Here is a 16,770-nt window from a genome sequence, read left to right as displayed (position 1 = left end):
TTTTTAAGGACTAGTATCTTCAGTAAAATTAATATTATAATAATGAAAACTACCTACTCGTTTGAATTTTGAACTAGGCCCACCAATATTTTCGAAAAAATTATCCACTAAATAATTTACAGTATAAAAGGAACGTTAAAACATGCGTTCTCATTTGAAAAAAATAAATTTGAATCGCCACAGCCCACAACCCCCAGGACACTTTAAGTTATATGAAAAAATTTATGGATTTGAATATATTCATCATTAAAGAAAAACATGTTAAGTGAATCACCCTGTACAATTTTATGCATGTACGAAATGTTTGTGGCCAATATGGATATTGAATATAAAAAATAATACGTAAACACACATAAATTTAATTTTCGTAAATATAGTATAATATATCATTTAAAACAAACTAGACTATTATTACTACTCCTTTATAGTGTTAGCAAACTATTTACCTATTTCAATTATTACGTATATTTTAATTATATAACTAAAAAAGTGAAACATTTTTTTTATTGAATAGGTACCTACGTATCATATCAACATTTATTATTATGGTAGTCAAAGATTGAAAGTTTATATGCATAGTTACGTCTTATTTGCAACCTCCAATATTTATAGTTATGGCTTACGATTTGTGTAGTTCTAAAATAATAATATTATGATGTCATTTTTTTGTGCATGCGCTTTCGCATGTAGGTCCATACTCTAACTTAGTATTTTAAATGATACGATTTATCTAGATGATCAGAGACGCTTGAGATATTTTATAGTTCGTTATTCCTAATATTACACTTAATATGAGTGATATCGAGGACGATGATTTAAACTATGCAATTTGAGGCCGCTCAATTGCGTTATGTCACGTAGAATTATATGTTTCAACGTAGAAATAAAAACGTTCTTACGAGTTACGATCTACTATCCGCTCTAACTTTGGAAATTTAAAGGCGCATAATATTGTGGTTTCGTGCTATTTGTTTGACTGATATATCAAACGAAACAATTACGAATTGTTATCGTTGTAAAAAATTAAATATTCCTAGTTATTATTTAAATCGTATTTATACAATATGTATATTAAACTATTTGATTAATTGAAATTTTTATATTGTATGATTGCATTTGTTAGCATATTTCAACAAAATTGAACGCATATTTTATATTTTACCTAATGCCTTCACTCATAACAATTTCATAATCCTTTTAAACGTTTTACTTGTTTATTAAAATGGTAAAGTTGTTTACATCATTTTACAAAAATATTAATTTAGTTATTTTTTTTTCCGTAGAATATTTTTGTATAGCAATCTGTTTTTATAAAATTGTTTTTTACATTTTAGAACTTGCAGTTTTTAGTTTTAAATTAATTCTTTTACTTCTCTATAAAATTCTATATACTTTTAGACTTAAGTAAATTATAAACATTAACCATTTCATTATTCATAGATATACATACGATATACATACGATGTAGTCATGTCAAACCATATAATATAGGTTAATTAATACTATATATTATTATGTACTACATTGTGTATTAATAATCTGTTAATTTTTTTTCGGTAATTAAAAAATGTATAATATATTTTTGCCAAAAAATTACTACGTAGTTAGGTATCTTTGTTTTTTTTTTAAATTGTTATATTATATTTTCGTCTTTTATGACGGTTATCGTATGATATTATGATGAAAAGTTATTCGCGTCCATAAATGGACTGCCAAAAGTTTAAGCGAACTATAAACTTTAAAATATATTGAATTATATTTCTATACACCATTGTTTAGTTGCGAAGTCGTCTAGTAGGTCGTGTTGTATTCTACCGAACTCTTACTGAAATATATATTTTATTGAAACCATTTTTATCCGACTCATAAACTATACTATACCATAAAATATAAATTATAGTATAACATATCAGTGTTGGGAAGGAACGCGTTCCTTGAGGAACGCGTTCCTGGAACGCGTTCCTTTTATAGGAACGAAGCTCGGAACGCGTTCCATTTAAAATATAGGAACGAGGAACGGGAACGAGTTCCTATTTTGAAGGAACTTGAACGAAAATTTCCGTTCCTCAAATAATGAAAAAATTTTAACACGTTGAGTGCCACAGTATATTTTATGAAGCGCATATAGTGTGTTTCCGCGCCAAAACTGAGCCGCGACGCCGTCGGTCGACTACGTGTCGTGTTCCGGGTCGTTTCCGGTTCCGCGCGCCAAATTAGTTCTTCTCAAACAAAACAAAATGTCAGTATAAAAATATTTTTTCAAATAAATTGAATTAAAAAAAAAAACAGATTGTTGTATCATACTATGTCCTATACTCCTATGGGCTATAAGCCTATAACATATAGCATATCTCTATGTGTGGTGTATCGTGTATAGTACACACTATACACTGTATACTATACTACTATAGTAATATACATGTATAATATTATGCAATTATGCAATATGAATGTATATATATAAAGTTTCAAGTCTACGCTATACAACTTTTGAATTATAACAAAAAAAATCTAAGACAAATCATTTTTGTTAAAAATCGGTGCTCCTAGAAAGGAGTGAGTTAACCGATTTCAGTGGTGGTCAATGGTGTTTTTTGCGAAAAATGTTTAAGTCAGAAATAATCGGTTAACTCTCTCGGTTCGATTATTTCTGACTTAAAAATTGTTCGCAAAATACACCATTGACCACCACTCAAATTGCAAAAAAAGGAACATGAAGGAACGGGAACGCGTTCCTTTTTAAAAAGGAACGGGAACGCGTTCTTTTTTCGGGACAGGAAAGAGGAACGGGAACGAGTTCCTTTCTTACAGTAGGAACGAGGAACGGGAACGAGTTCCTTTTTAAAAGGAACTTTCCCAACACTGTAACATATACATAATATATATATAGGTGGGTAATGGGTATAGCTTATAGTTACACATACGATTTTTTCAGTTTTTCGGGTGCATAATATAATATCAATGTTGTTTAGGTATAGAGAGCGTGGGTGACTATAACTCTGTACGGTCTAAGGTCTTAATGTATTCCTTAATATTTCGCCGAAATATTTCGATTCCTTAACTTTCTGCAGAATCGTAGTCGATTTTAAAGCTGGTTGTCGACGATGCAGTTGTTAGAGGTTTTTGACTATTATATATATATTATTGAACAGTGGCTATTCTACGTGATCGAAGACTATAGGTATATTTATATCACGTGGCTATCGTTTTCCTATACATATCAGTATAGGATATTTTGACCTAATTTTGCTACTTAGATATATCATCCATAAAGCCTTTTAACGCCACGCGTGGAGCTTAACGCATTTATAAATTTTCATTGACCAAAGCGTATATTATATAATATCATACGAATGTACAATGCACCGCACAGTGTGTATAAACTACGACTTATACCCAGGGCCTAGTGCTTTATTACATGTCGATGTTATTAAAAATATAGTTAATATGTCTTTATTATTATTAATTTATTATTACTTTTAAATCCACCATAATCGCAGATTATTGGCTCTTGATAAATTTAAAATGCATTAAGTAGTTATTTACGTTTTATACATATAGGTACCTACCTAATAATAGTTTATTAAATTGAATTGCACCTAGGTAATATTTTATATTTTTTATAAGATCAATGTTATTTTATTATATTTATAAATTAACTTACCTAACGCTGGGTATGTTGATTTGCTCTAATATGTTATGCGTGTATTAATGTATATATCGACTATATCATTTACTGTAATAAGTAATAACTCATAAATAAAATGAAAAAACACTATCCCTTTTTATACCTGGGAACTGGGGGTCACCTGAAATCATAAGATTATAGGTAATTTTTGTACTTTTGCCTTCTATATTATGGTCTCGTGGGATGTATTTCACTCAGGGACGAGCAAAAACTATGACGCCGGTTCTGTCTAGCTAAATAGGTTATATCCCCCAAGGAATAATATTGTGATGAAATAGTCACGGGGAACAATTTTGCATTCGATTTGGCGCAGAGACGAATAATAATAAAAGCCAATTTAAGAGGAGCGTATAGTTTAGTCTCCGTTAGTCGGCCGACCGTCATGCTAGAAGTGGCAGCAACAACAGCAGTCAGAACTCAGAAGTAAATATAATATAAATGCACATATTATATATATATAACAACTATGGCGCTGACTCTGCTGGAGGGAGGTCGTTGTTTCCAGGCCGTTGACATGACTATAGTATTCGATATTTTCATGGTCCACGAACGAGTTCCACTGCATCAACTATATATAATACATGTACCTAGGTATACGCATCTATAATATATAATACTTCCTCTCCCACAAAACAAACGGCGTACCTATACCTATATTGTATGTGTCAAATTATATTATTGTATATTGGTCGCCATCGATTTGTAAGCGCATTTTATCAGGACGCGCTTATGACCGCGTAACTCCAGGACCGCCGCTTGATTGGGGGGGGGGGGGGGGGGGGGAGAGGCACATGTACACGATACGTATATTATTAATGTATGGGTGTGTGTGGTGGGTTCTTTCCGGAGTACGATTGTTTTGTTGACGTCGTCCGAATAATGAAATCCGCATGATGCGCGGCCGGTCGGCAAACCGCCGTTTGCGGTCACTTGCATATTGATAGTTGTACGGTAATACCAGGTTACCGGCGATAGGTGAATCGCCGCTCACCCCCTTAATACGAGTTTGGACTAGGTTAGTAATAAATAATAATAATGATAAAATTATCGTATTGATATTAAAAAAAAAATTCAAGGAATCGACTAATATAATATACGGTGTGTGGAGTGCTCGTTGTATAAATAAGGTTCGAGTTCCCGCTAGACACAATACTGGCGTGCTCATCGTAATACGACAATTTCTCAAAACATAAAATAGAAGAGGATTGTCGGTGCATCCCGGAATCCCGGTCGCTTGTGATCAAACGACATTATATACCTTTTAGTTCTACAAAATTATAGCAAAATACCTAGCACATAATATAACTCACCGAGGTACTTCGTATACAAACTTATTAATTCTATAATATATATCATAGTTACAGTTTTTTCATTATGTATATGAAATTAGTTTAGTGAACTATAATTTTGCGGGGTGCCTCCGTGCTACTGCAGCTCGCCGCTCATCTAATATTTAAATATTCTTACCACAATTATAATAACTAAATATAGTTAACTACTGCATCAGGTTCGATGTTCTATTTTTTTTTTCTTTGGGAATTAAATTAAAAATGTATGTTGTCTCTTTAAAACGTAAACAACTTAATAACAATGACGATGAAAATAATAAAAAAATATTAATTTTTTTCCAAGACACATATAAACGACGTACCTACAACGAAATAACTGTTACAATAATCATCTTGTACCTATACATAATACATTGTACGCTGTGTAAGTATAAAATATATAGTTGACACAACGTCCGCGTGACTGCAGTGAAGCAGTTTACGCAATTTCCGCGGTTTACACTTATTATAAAATATATTATTATTTATTGTTATAATATATAGCGGTTTACTCGTTTTTGTGTGTTTATTCGCCGCTAGTTACGTGCTGGCGACATCGCCCGTATATTATGATATATATTATTTATTTTTTTATTGAACGACATTGTGGTGTACCTCTATTATATATTGAATAATATATAGGTATATCGACAGTACTTTAACTGCGTGTACAGCTATGTTTTAATGCTACCTCGACATTCGTAGCCAAGGTTACCGTGGCAGGGGGTAAGAAAAATAGAATTTTGAAAAATACCATATGATGCTTAAGCAGCACATGATACATGACGTGTTCGGGGTAATTTTTCATTTTTATTATTTTTATTTAATTTTACTGTATTTTTTCCACGAAGAGGATATTTTTACAGAAGAACTATTTTTTAAATATAAATAAAAATTAAATTGTTTTGAATAATTAATATTATATACAATATGCAAATTAAACATACATAACGAACGTTGTCCTGGACAATTAACCTTAACACATCGCACATGTTCATTAAGTACAAGGTTTACCTATCGATATTATGTTTTTTGCCCATTGTGCTCCAATACATATGTATAATATACTGGACGATTATTTTAAAAGCAAACACTCATTATTTCAAAAAGTATTTAACGGTGTAGATAGTATTTTTTTACATGATTTGAAGTAAAATTAGTTTAAATTTTACTCATTATAAAACTATATTTTCCAGCGAAGAGTGAGTAGTGGCACATGGAAAATAACCCTCAAAATATCTTGGCCAACTACCACCTTATAAACTTTGAATACTATTATAGAACTAATTAACTAGGTATTCGTTTGAAATATTGAGTGTTTACATTATATATCATACTGTAAAAAAAAATCACCCTGGTGCAGTATATTTTATTAATTTTTATATTGTATTGGTCGCGGGTGCGATATTATATTATATTTTCAATACTTATGTATGTAGTGACTAGTGACATAAAATTAATTAAACTTCGAATTCGATTCACTGCTGTTTATCAATATGTTCTCAATACCTATATTATAATAAATTGTACGCTGCGATGTAACTTCAACCACCGGTTTTTTTTCATGTAATCGTTTTGTTCTATGTTGTATATAACTACAGTATAGTCTGTTCATATTGATCAAGTCTTGTGTTACGCCGCGCACTACACGTGTTTATCGTTTTAATAATGTAAATTTAAGCGTAATTGACGAGGCGATTATATTATTATAACATCATAAACCAATATATATTATTGAATTATTTTCATTTTCATTTTAGACTTGTATTTTATATAAATGACGTGCCAACCATGCGGAAACCAGAATGTTGGCATGATCGTATTTATAGCTGGTATGTGTGCGTGTATGTGTGCGTGTGTGTGTGTGCATGGAGGATTCGCTTTTCCTCGCTCGTTTTCCTACCCATAGCTGCTGCCCCCGGGCGATATTGCGATAATATGTTATTACACAGTCGAGGAGCCGCGTAAAGTTACACCCTCGAAACGATGAACATTTCGTTTTGAACCGTATAGAAAGTATTATTTATATAATGTACGAGCGCACATCTCGCGGGCAACCAACGCACGGAGAGCGAGTATAGTTAGAATAAAAGGTGCTGACGCATTTGCCGGGTATCAAAAATCTTCTCGGCGACGACGAAGACGTTTTCGAGAGCTCACGACATATTATATTATTTTGAGTGCGAGAAGCCGAGAACACACCGTCATATTCACAATACTGTTTAAACGTTACGTCTTCAAGTAAAAATAATCGCAAGAAATCCCTCCACCGATGTTTCAGACATGACGACGACAGCCACCGTACAACGACGCGTTAATAACGTTTTATTATTATTATATTATTTTTGTTATTATTATTATTGTTATTATTATTATTGTTATTATTATTATTGTTATTGTTGCGTATATACACAACACGCTCATCGCTTGCGTATCTATATAATATTATATTTAGGTGTATCCTTCGGGCTTTCGGAGAACTATACACACAATATACCTATTGTATTGTTTGCAGTGCACGTGCAGTGTTCTCATCGTGTAATCTGTGCGAAATTTCACGTGCACCGGTTTGCGTGGGAATCATAACGCGCCACCGTAACCCAAATAAATCCAAGGATCTTCGGAAAAAGAACGCACGTCGGACATATATGTTAATTTTTTTGTTTTCCACAGTCGCTGCCGCCGTTGTGTAATGGTCCTAATACTATATTATAGCTCACGTTGTACGTACTTATATTTGTTAATTTTCTCAACACAGAATATAGGTAGGTACACTCATTACTCATTACTCATTATATACATACCAGGCAGTTAGTTTTACTTTTTGAAAAATTATTTTTCTACGACTCGAAACATATTTATATAACACTGTATATGTTTACAAAATGTTTTGTCTTCAGGTTACATATTATTATAGTTTTTTTGAAATTGGACTATTTTTTAAATAACATGATATGTTTACCCTACGTTAACTTGTTTATTAGAAAAGTATTGTGCTTTTATAAGTGGACTATTACTTATTAGATTTAAAACATTTTTTTTCAAATTATTTCATGAGTATTAAAAATATCTATTTTTCTTCACAACACGTACGTTGATTTAGATAATGAGTGTTGTTTATTGATTCACTGTAACAAATGAATCGTCGTGCATAATTAGAACCTGTTACCTACATAATTTGGATGTATACCGTAGGGTCGAGCATCATCGCGGTTCATCGCAACACGTCGCGAGTGGGAGGCGTAAAGTAATAGCAAACGGCGATGAGACGGCTCCCAACGGACGAGTGTCAGACACACTCGAATAACAATAATTGGGGCGCGTGTGGGTATTTCGCTACGTGACAACAGGCAACTTGGACGGAATCTATCAATATGTATGTTATACTTCAACCGTGGTATAACATAATATATAGGTTCACGCAAATGATAGGTATACACTCATTTTTATCACCGGTTCCGGATTAATAACTGAAGCAGTCGTCCCCCGAGAATGGGTAATACTATATTGTTTTTGGCATTTGAAACGAGTTCACCACCTTTTGCAATCGCGGTGGGTGGTAGTCAAAAGTAATTTATCGATCGATTAAAAGTAAAATAAACTCTCTATCGGACCTCATTGTTGCGTTACCGTTATAAAAGGTTGCTATTTGTATGCTCTATATATATATAGCTGTCATAAACAACGTCGCCAATATTTTGACCGAGGACATTTTTAGCCGTTCTAATTGCCCCCAAAATATCGTGTTATCTTTTTTTCGAACTCCAGTTTCTATAATATGTTGTATTTCGATGACACTGCGGCGGTCGTTTAAGGATACAAATGTCTTGGCCGTTGATTTGAGAAAATCCATTGTCCGTGGACCGTTTACAGATTATGAAACTGTGATTAATGCCAATATTGTCCGCGGTGCGTTCAAATTAAATTTCGAAAGCCTCTTGTTTTCACAGTGCGTTTGTGTAGCCTCGGTATTTATTATTATTTTTTTTATCATTATCATTATTATTTATTTTTTATTTTTTTTTTAATTCGTTATTATTTTATTAATAATGAGCAGAACAATGTAGGCATTGATCTATAAACAACGCTGTGCATTGTGTGTTTTGTTATTCAGATTTTTTTTTGTACCACACTCGAAAGTAGCGAAAACTTGTCGATTGTTATTTGTGTATAATGCCCAATACGTAACATATTATATGTTTTCACCGTTCAATGTGTCATACGTGCGCCGTAATCGATTCCCCGGTCCATTATAACGTTTATTTTGTAAATTACATGTGTATACTTAATACCTATGAATATTATGATTGTTTGGGTAATTTCAAACTGAACAACTATTATAATAATGAACAGGTATAATATATATAAATATGAGGGTGCATAATTGTTTGTTTAAATATATTGTTCTCTTGTATTTAAACGTTTATTATGAATAATGTCTGCAACGGAAAGTGTCTAAAGTGATTTCTCCAAAGATGTTAATTAAAATGTACCCGACAAGTCTACTATGTTTTCTTAATACGGCGTATTTCTATAATAAATTAATACAATTAGAATTTTGTTTTTTATGATATTGCAATATACGTATGTATACGTATAATACTATAATCGTTTATGTCATTTTATGGCAATTCCACGCGCAGGGCTCTCAAAAATCATCACTATCATCGTGAGAGATTCAATTTCGGCCATAACCGCACTATACAATAGTTACTTGAATACAACATCATCTATAATAGTTAAATATATTAACAGATGTGGTTTATAACTGTATTCACCGCTGATATATTATCTATAATGGATATTAATCTGCGGGAGATTTCCTAAGTGTCTAATAATATATGTGCACTGTCAATGTGCACCAATAACTATTTGTTTATACTTAAGTCTAATGTTGCAGTGTACATATTGATTGTGTGAGCGTGTGACTGCAAAATACGCTTAACCAACCAGCCACATGTATCTTGTCGTTTGCCAACGAGAGATCAATGTATATGATATGAAGTTATAGAATTAAACTGATTTAGAGTGAGTCATTGAAAATACTCACGTGAGTTGTTTAAAATCCGTTTTTATACATAGAAAATGGCTAATAACAATGCATTGTAAATTTCGATTATTAAAATCATTGATGGGTAATAAGTAATAACTGATGATGAGTGATAACTAAACTATATTGAATTATTTGCTCATTTATAAATATGTAAAATATTTATTCCAAAAATGTAATAATACCTGTTGTCAAGTTATATCATTTTTAAGTACCTATTAACATTTAAACACACAGTGAGGGTCCTTGTCTGTGTTTCAAAATTTTCAATACTGAATACTTATACTTTGTTCAGCGAGAGAACCCGTCACTGACCGATGAAAATCGGTTCTTCTGCATATCTATGGGACCCTGTCGTGAACTAGTTTCAATGGTAGCTTGACGTGAGGGATGCGAATAATCCGCGCGTTCTCTCGATGAACAGAGTATAGTAAAAACAAAAAAACTGTATTTGAAATACGTCAATAAGTACAATTTGAAACAGTTTGAGTTAAAATTTAAATTTTTTGAAAATAAATAAATATAAATCCATTTTTTGAAATTAATATATATATATACATTATTATTAATTACTATCACATTTGTATTAAATAACATATTAAATATGTAGTATGTACATAAGAAAATATTTAAATTTTTGACTAAAACACATTTATTTTTACTTTAAAACTTTTTAAAAATCGTTGTACCGCTTGATATTAACATTATTCATAAACAAGAAGAAATGTTGTTATAAAAACAAATTTAGGGTTATGTAATACATACATAATTAGCTTATAAATAATTTCATTAAGTAGAAGAACATTTAATCATAAATAATCTTTATAAAAGTTAAAAACAAATGTCGAGTTTTGTAGTTTTGTACTTCAACAACATTATTTCTCTGAGATGCTGATTAAAATATTTAATTTAGAGAAAGTATAATAATATCTTCTATCTAGTATTCTAGTAGTAGCTGCAGGGAAGAAGTATTTACAATGATTTTTGATTCGTATAGATATAGTATTGTATTAAAATGTTGTTAAAAACACCAACAATTTTATTTGAATAACATAGTTACCGACTAACAGTACAAATTTAAAATACACAGTTCAAGTTATTATTTCAGATTCCGGACGAAGTGACAAATTTACTAAAGCACGTTTTTGTAGTATTAAAATGTTGCAATTACACGATTTTTAATGACGCATTAGTATTATTATATTATAATATTTTTGGTTGACAAACGTATAGCTTTTAAAATGAAATCTGTACATTTAAATACCTACGCGTATATTATACTATTATTTTTATGATATAGCATGATGGTATAACACGATGAATTGTTGCACTGGTTGTCCTAACAATCTTAAAAATCACTTCGTTTTGTTGAAATTTTTATATGTTGGGGTTATTTAAAAATTGTGTGACACAAAATCATGTGTATCCTAAAATTGTTTCGTTACGTACCGTTTTCAAAATATGTGTAATGGATGCGATAACGAATGACGTGACAGCAAACAATATGGCATTATAGTTATGTTATAAAGCTGCAGAGTTCTGTGCGTAAATTTGTACCTACTTTTTTGTTCTTTGTTTTTTAAATGCTGAGTCGTACAACTATATCAAAGCAACCGAGAAAAACAGATACAATTACAAATACAAACACATACACGTTTTATTAAATGGTTTACAGTTATTATAACACACATGTATACGTCCGACGAAACGTATCCAGTAGTTAATCTGCTCTGTCTGCCTACTACGACGACCATAATAATTAAGACGAGTAGAATATAGAATAGAATATAAGACGTAAAATGTATAATCTAATGGACGGCGATTAGGTGATTATATAAATTGGCCGTGAAATTCGTATCCATCATTATCGATATAGTATATAGGTACCTACTGTGCGATCAGATATGATATGATATTATATTGTACGTACGAGTAAATAACATAATTTCCATTATAATATAAAGTAATCCTCCTCGCATTTCAATCAGGCGCTGTTGCAGCTATTGAATGTTATCGAGCCATAAGACGCCCGTCAGATTTAATTAGCCGATTCTACTCGATGACGACGATAACGACGAGATTATGTATGAAATCCCGTCGGATGACGTGTATAATGATATATATTATTGTGTAGTTTGTTCCTATATATTATTATTATGATTGTAGAACTGCTGAACTATATTATTCGAAAAATACGTAAGTTTTTCCTTGCGATCGTGCCTTTCTTTTATTATAATATGGTATATACGTTATACCTACCTATTATATTATATATAGTGTAAGTGGTACCTATAACTGTCACTTGTGTTTATTTTTTTACTCTTCGGTAACTTTCGAGGGGAACGTCTAGAACGTATTAAACCCGTTAGTGCATTTCAAATTTCATCGGACTCGATATATTTTGTCTTTATTCAATATTGGCTTAACAGAAAATATTTTAAATAAGTGTCTATATATATAAATATATAGGTACGGTTTTAATAAATAAAAAACGATAATGATTAATGACAAAATCTAAAATGGTTTAACACAATGGTGAAAAATGGCAATAAATATATTATGATGGGTACTTAAAAATAAACAATAGGTACGAATGTTTTATACATATTATACCATTATACCTACTACCTTTGTATATGACGAGTTCATTATTATTTTTCTATTTATTTATAAAGTTATTTTATTTTTATTAGACATTAATTATTTTATCCCTGAATGTGTTAGTCTTAGTTTACTGTCATTTTTAAACTCATCATTAAATAGTAATAACATCATAATGACATGATGTATCTTTATTATTATTATAGGTGTACCTATTTATTTTTGTACACTTGTATGGGCTTTATAGTAATCGATGTTGTACACAAATTATGCCCGAACAGATATTATTTAAAATTGTTAAACATTTTCGCTGTGGTGTTTTCAATATATGGTGTGTTAGGACAATATTTGAAATTATATGTATATCATAAATACTATATATGTTAGGGGTTAACGTGTGCTTATTACAATATTGTTTACAACCGTTATTTGTATACGGTTTTTAATCTTTATTTATGATGCCGACTCCTTGAAGAGGATAACTATATAACAATAATATATGTAGTGAATATAGTGCTAAATACTGCCAATCATATGCAAGTTGGTATTTTTTGTACGCGTTTTCGTCGTTTATATATCCGTTTAATCTATGTAATAAATAATATAATGTACAATATAGTGGCGCGCTAAAGGGGGGTGAACTCCGGATCGGTTCTTGGTGTATACACATATAGTAATACGCACATCATGGTCTAAAGCCTAATAAAAAAACTGTAATTTATATTTTTTATATTTTATTAACTTAGGTATAATGAATAATAATTAAAATTATGTATTATCATAATTTATATTACCTATACGGATGATATTTAAATGCATCGCGTTACAGAAAAAAAATGTAATGGGAATAAATGGACCACCTCCCCTTCCCCGATAAAAAAAACCGGACTGCTATACGGTTCGTTTCATTTCGGTTGAAATAACATCGCGTATATTATATGGGATCCGGGTGTTCGGTGTCTATACGAAAATCTAAAGGTCAGCAAGGAATGAGTGGTATACGTGGTATACTACGCGGTAAACGAAGTTTTATTTGGCGTTTCGATTTTTCGCGTCGGTTATCTCGCCATATTATGCACAGTTAACTGCAGCTTTATGTGCACCGCGTTATATATATATTTATTTATTTATTTATATCTATGTATATTTGTGTATATGTACCTATTTAATATGTTGTATATACGTACTTTCGCAAATATTTTATTCTCCACGATGTACACCTGTATATGTATTTTATTGTCGTGCGGTTTTATTATAATGTTTGTATTATGTTTTGTTTCAGGTGAGTCGTTGTTCTATATCAACTATAATAATATATACGCGTATGTTATACACATGATAATATCATATTGTATGTGTATAATACACCTCTGTTAGTCAATAATCGATCGTTGTCCGATCGTCGATTCGTTGGGTACGTATATAGATTGATATTCCATTATTATTAACATTTAACACTGTATATTATAAAATATAGTGTAATGTTTGTTATTGCGCTCACAAATAACTGCATCATAATTCATAAGCTGGAAGGGAAAAATTTTTAAATACAAAACGTTTTTAAAAGATCTCTTGCAGACCCAAAACTACCTACACATACTAATATGCTATAAGCTTTCCGATGTATGCCATATAGCGCTGACGAAACACTATTAATGCATTATGCAACGCATTTTTATTTCACATATAGCTAGAAAGGGTTATTTTAAAATTATATGTTGTTATTTTTTATTGATGTACTAGAACACCGGGGCTTGGAGTTTTAGTGAATTAATCTTACACTATATATATTATACTTACCTATGTAAATATCGAGTACGGGGAGCACCTAATAAAACAAGAGATAATAATGCATGTACAACCCTTAAGTTAAAACAATTTTAAATTATACAAACCGCGATAAAAGTTTCTATAGAATACATTAATTTGAATGTGTGTAAAACAAGTTTATACGGATGATACCGTGTTAAACTGTACTTAAAATCATATTTTATGAAACTTGGTTCTGGTTTTTGCCCAACGATGTTATTTTGTGCGTTTAAGTTCATATTTCTTTTGAAAAGTTTTTTTTTTTAACGATTTGTTTGGGATACTTATAAACTTATAAAATATAACTTTTTGATTTTCTAACAGTTCTATTTTAAAATTTAAAAAAAAAATAATACAAATCTATGTACCAATGTACCATGTACGTATTCTATACAGGGTATAACAGGAAGACCTGAAAAAAAATTGTGCGTCTTAAACGCATGCCAAAATTTGTGAAATTTATATGGTTCGTAAATAATTTAAGAAATAATCTAACGTCAAGAAATTCCCAAAAATTATATTTAAAAAAAAGTAATTACGTTATAAATTAATTTAGGTGCCTACTAGTTAGCTACCTAACATACTATTAGCTACTCAAAAAAATATTGATATTTTAAAAAATTCTTAAATTGTATATAAACTACTTGACTTAGATAATTGTTGTTACCATCAGAATTATTATTTTAACCATATTTACAAATTGACTATTTTAAATTTTTCCCAAAAAATTTAATTCAAATTTAAAATTTTTTATTTTCAGTACTTATTAAAAATAAAAATATATATTTTTTTAATTATACGTGTAATACAAGTCAATATAAATTATATATACCTATATAAAAAAATTTATCTATAAAAATAACAAAAGTTATTTCATCTATTAGGTATTCCTGTTATATCCTGCAGTATATAGTATATTGATTGTGTATGCTATTTTTTTTATAGGAACTTTAAATTTGAATACAGATGACGTGTATGGTGTAGTCCTATACCGTATACTGTAGGTATAGTAATCTATTTGTTGACTGTTATTGAAGAAGGGTTCAGAATAAAATATTTATTTAAAACGTCTGGTTAAAATTTAAGAAAGTCATTCTGAAAGGGGTTGTTTCTCTATAGTTACTGTACGTAATAATAATAACTGGCATTGAGGATTGGCATAAAAAATTATAAAAATTGTGTACCTATAGGTAACTTATTTCTTGAGCTTTAAAATAAGAATTATGAAATTATTTTATAAGTGATCTAATAAAAAAAAACTTGGCGTACAACAAAGGGAATTGAAAAAAAAATCAATATATTATAATGCTATGGAAAAGAGTGAACACAAACTATGCAGAAAAAGAAACTGAATAAAATAAAGTAGAACGAAAATAATAAAATTAGTGATCTAACTAACTAATGAGATAAAAATTAGAGAGGAAAACAGGGTTTAAAAATATTTAATACCATTTAACTCGGTATAACCATACCAATACTATATTATGTAGGTATTTATTATTTAGAATTGAATGTTTTATTCGCATCATGAAAGTCTCATCAGTCATTACGATTATAATTTATAATAATATAATCCAAACGCTGAAATAAAGGAAGCTTATAAATATATAAACATGAATACATTTTTTATGTTATTTTTATGCGGCTAAATATTGAGATTGATAGGGAAAAATAATTGAATATTAAAAGTCAAATTACCAAGTTTTAACAATATTAACTTATTATAATTATTACCTACCTATTATTATTGTTTTCATTATTAATTTTAATTAATATATTAAGTATTAGACTAGCAATACTTATAAACTGAAGTTTTTCTTCAGGATCTAATTTATATAGGTTAGGTATAGATATTAGATACCTATACCCAATTTCTTAGTAAACATGTATTCTTGGTCTATATTATAATAGTATATACCTATAATATTAAATACACTGATTATATTAGAACAATAGATTTTAAATAATATGAATATATTAAATATAAGTATATTTAATAATAAAAATATAAAAAAGTATTAAAAATACTTAAGAACTTATTGTATTTCTAAAATATTTATTTTATACCTACTAAAGTTAAATATTTATATCATATAGACAATTTATGGATATCTCCAATGATTCTGTGTAATGTATGTAAAATTTCGACTGTTTAATGAAATAATAAGGTGATAAGGTCACAGGTAATATGCACATTTTCAGTGTAATTTATGCATTGATGAATAATTTATAATAATTATATTATATTACTTTTTATTTGATTTAAATAAGGTTTTTATTTATTGCTGATAATT

The 16,770-nt window shown here is 30.0% G+C and overlaps 1 protein-coding gene across 7 annotated transcripts in view; it reads left to right on the top strand.

The window, feature by feature from the left end:
* The window catches only part of LOC132943197 (serine/threonine-protein kinase tricornered), a 141,168-nt gene that overhangs the window by 56,668 nt on the left and 67,730 nt on the right, over positions 1–16,770 (top strand). The gene's annotated exons all lie outside the window — the stretch shown is intronic.

The sequence above is a fragment of the Metopolophium dirhodum genome, chromosome 4 (assembly GCF_019925205.1).
Source record: "Metopolophium dirhodum isolate CAU chromosome 4, ASM1992520v1, whole genome shotgun sequence".
Taxonomy (NCBI): domain Eukaryota; kingdom Metazoa; phylum Arthropoda; class Insecta; order Hemiptera; family Aphididae; genus Metopolophium; species Metopolophium dirhodum.
The sequence above is the reverse complement of the archived record's forward strand: the minus strand, read 5'-3'. Positions and strand labels throughout refer to the sequence as shown.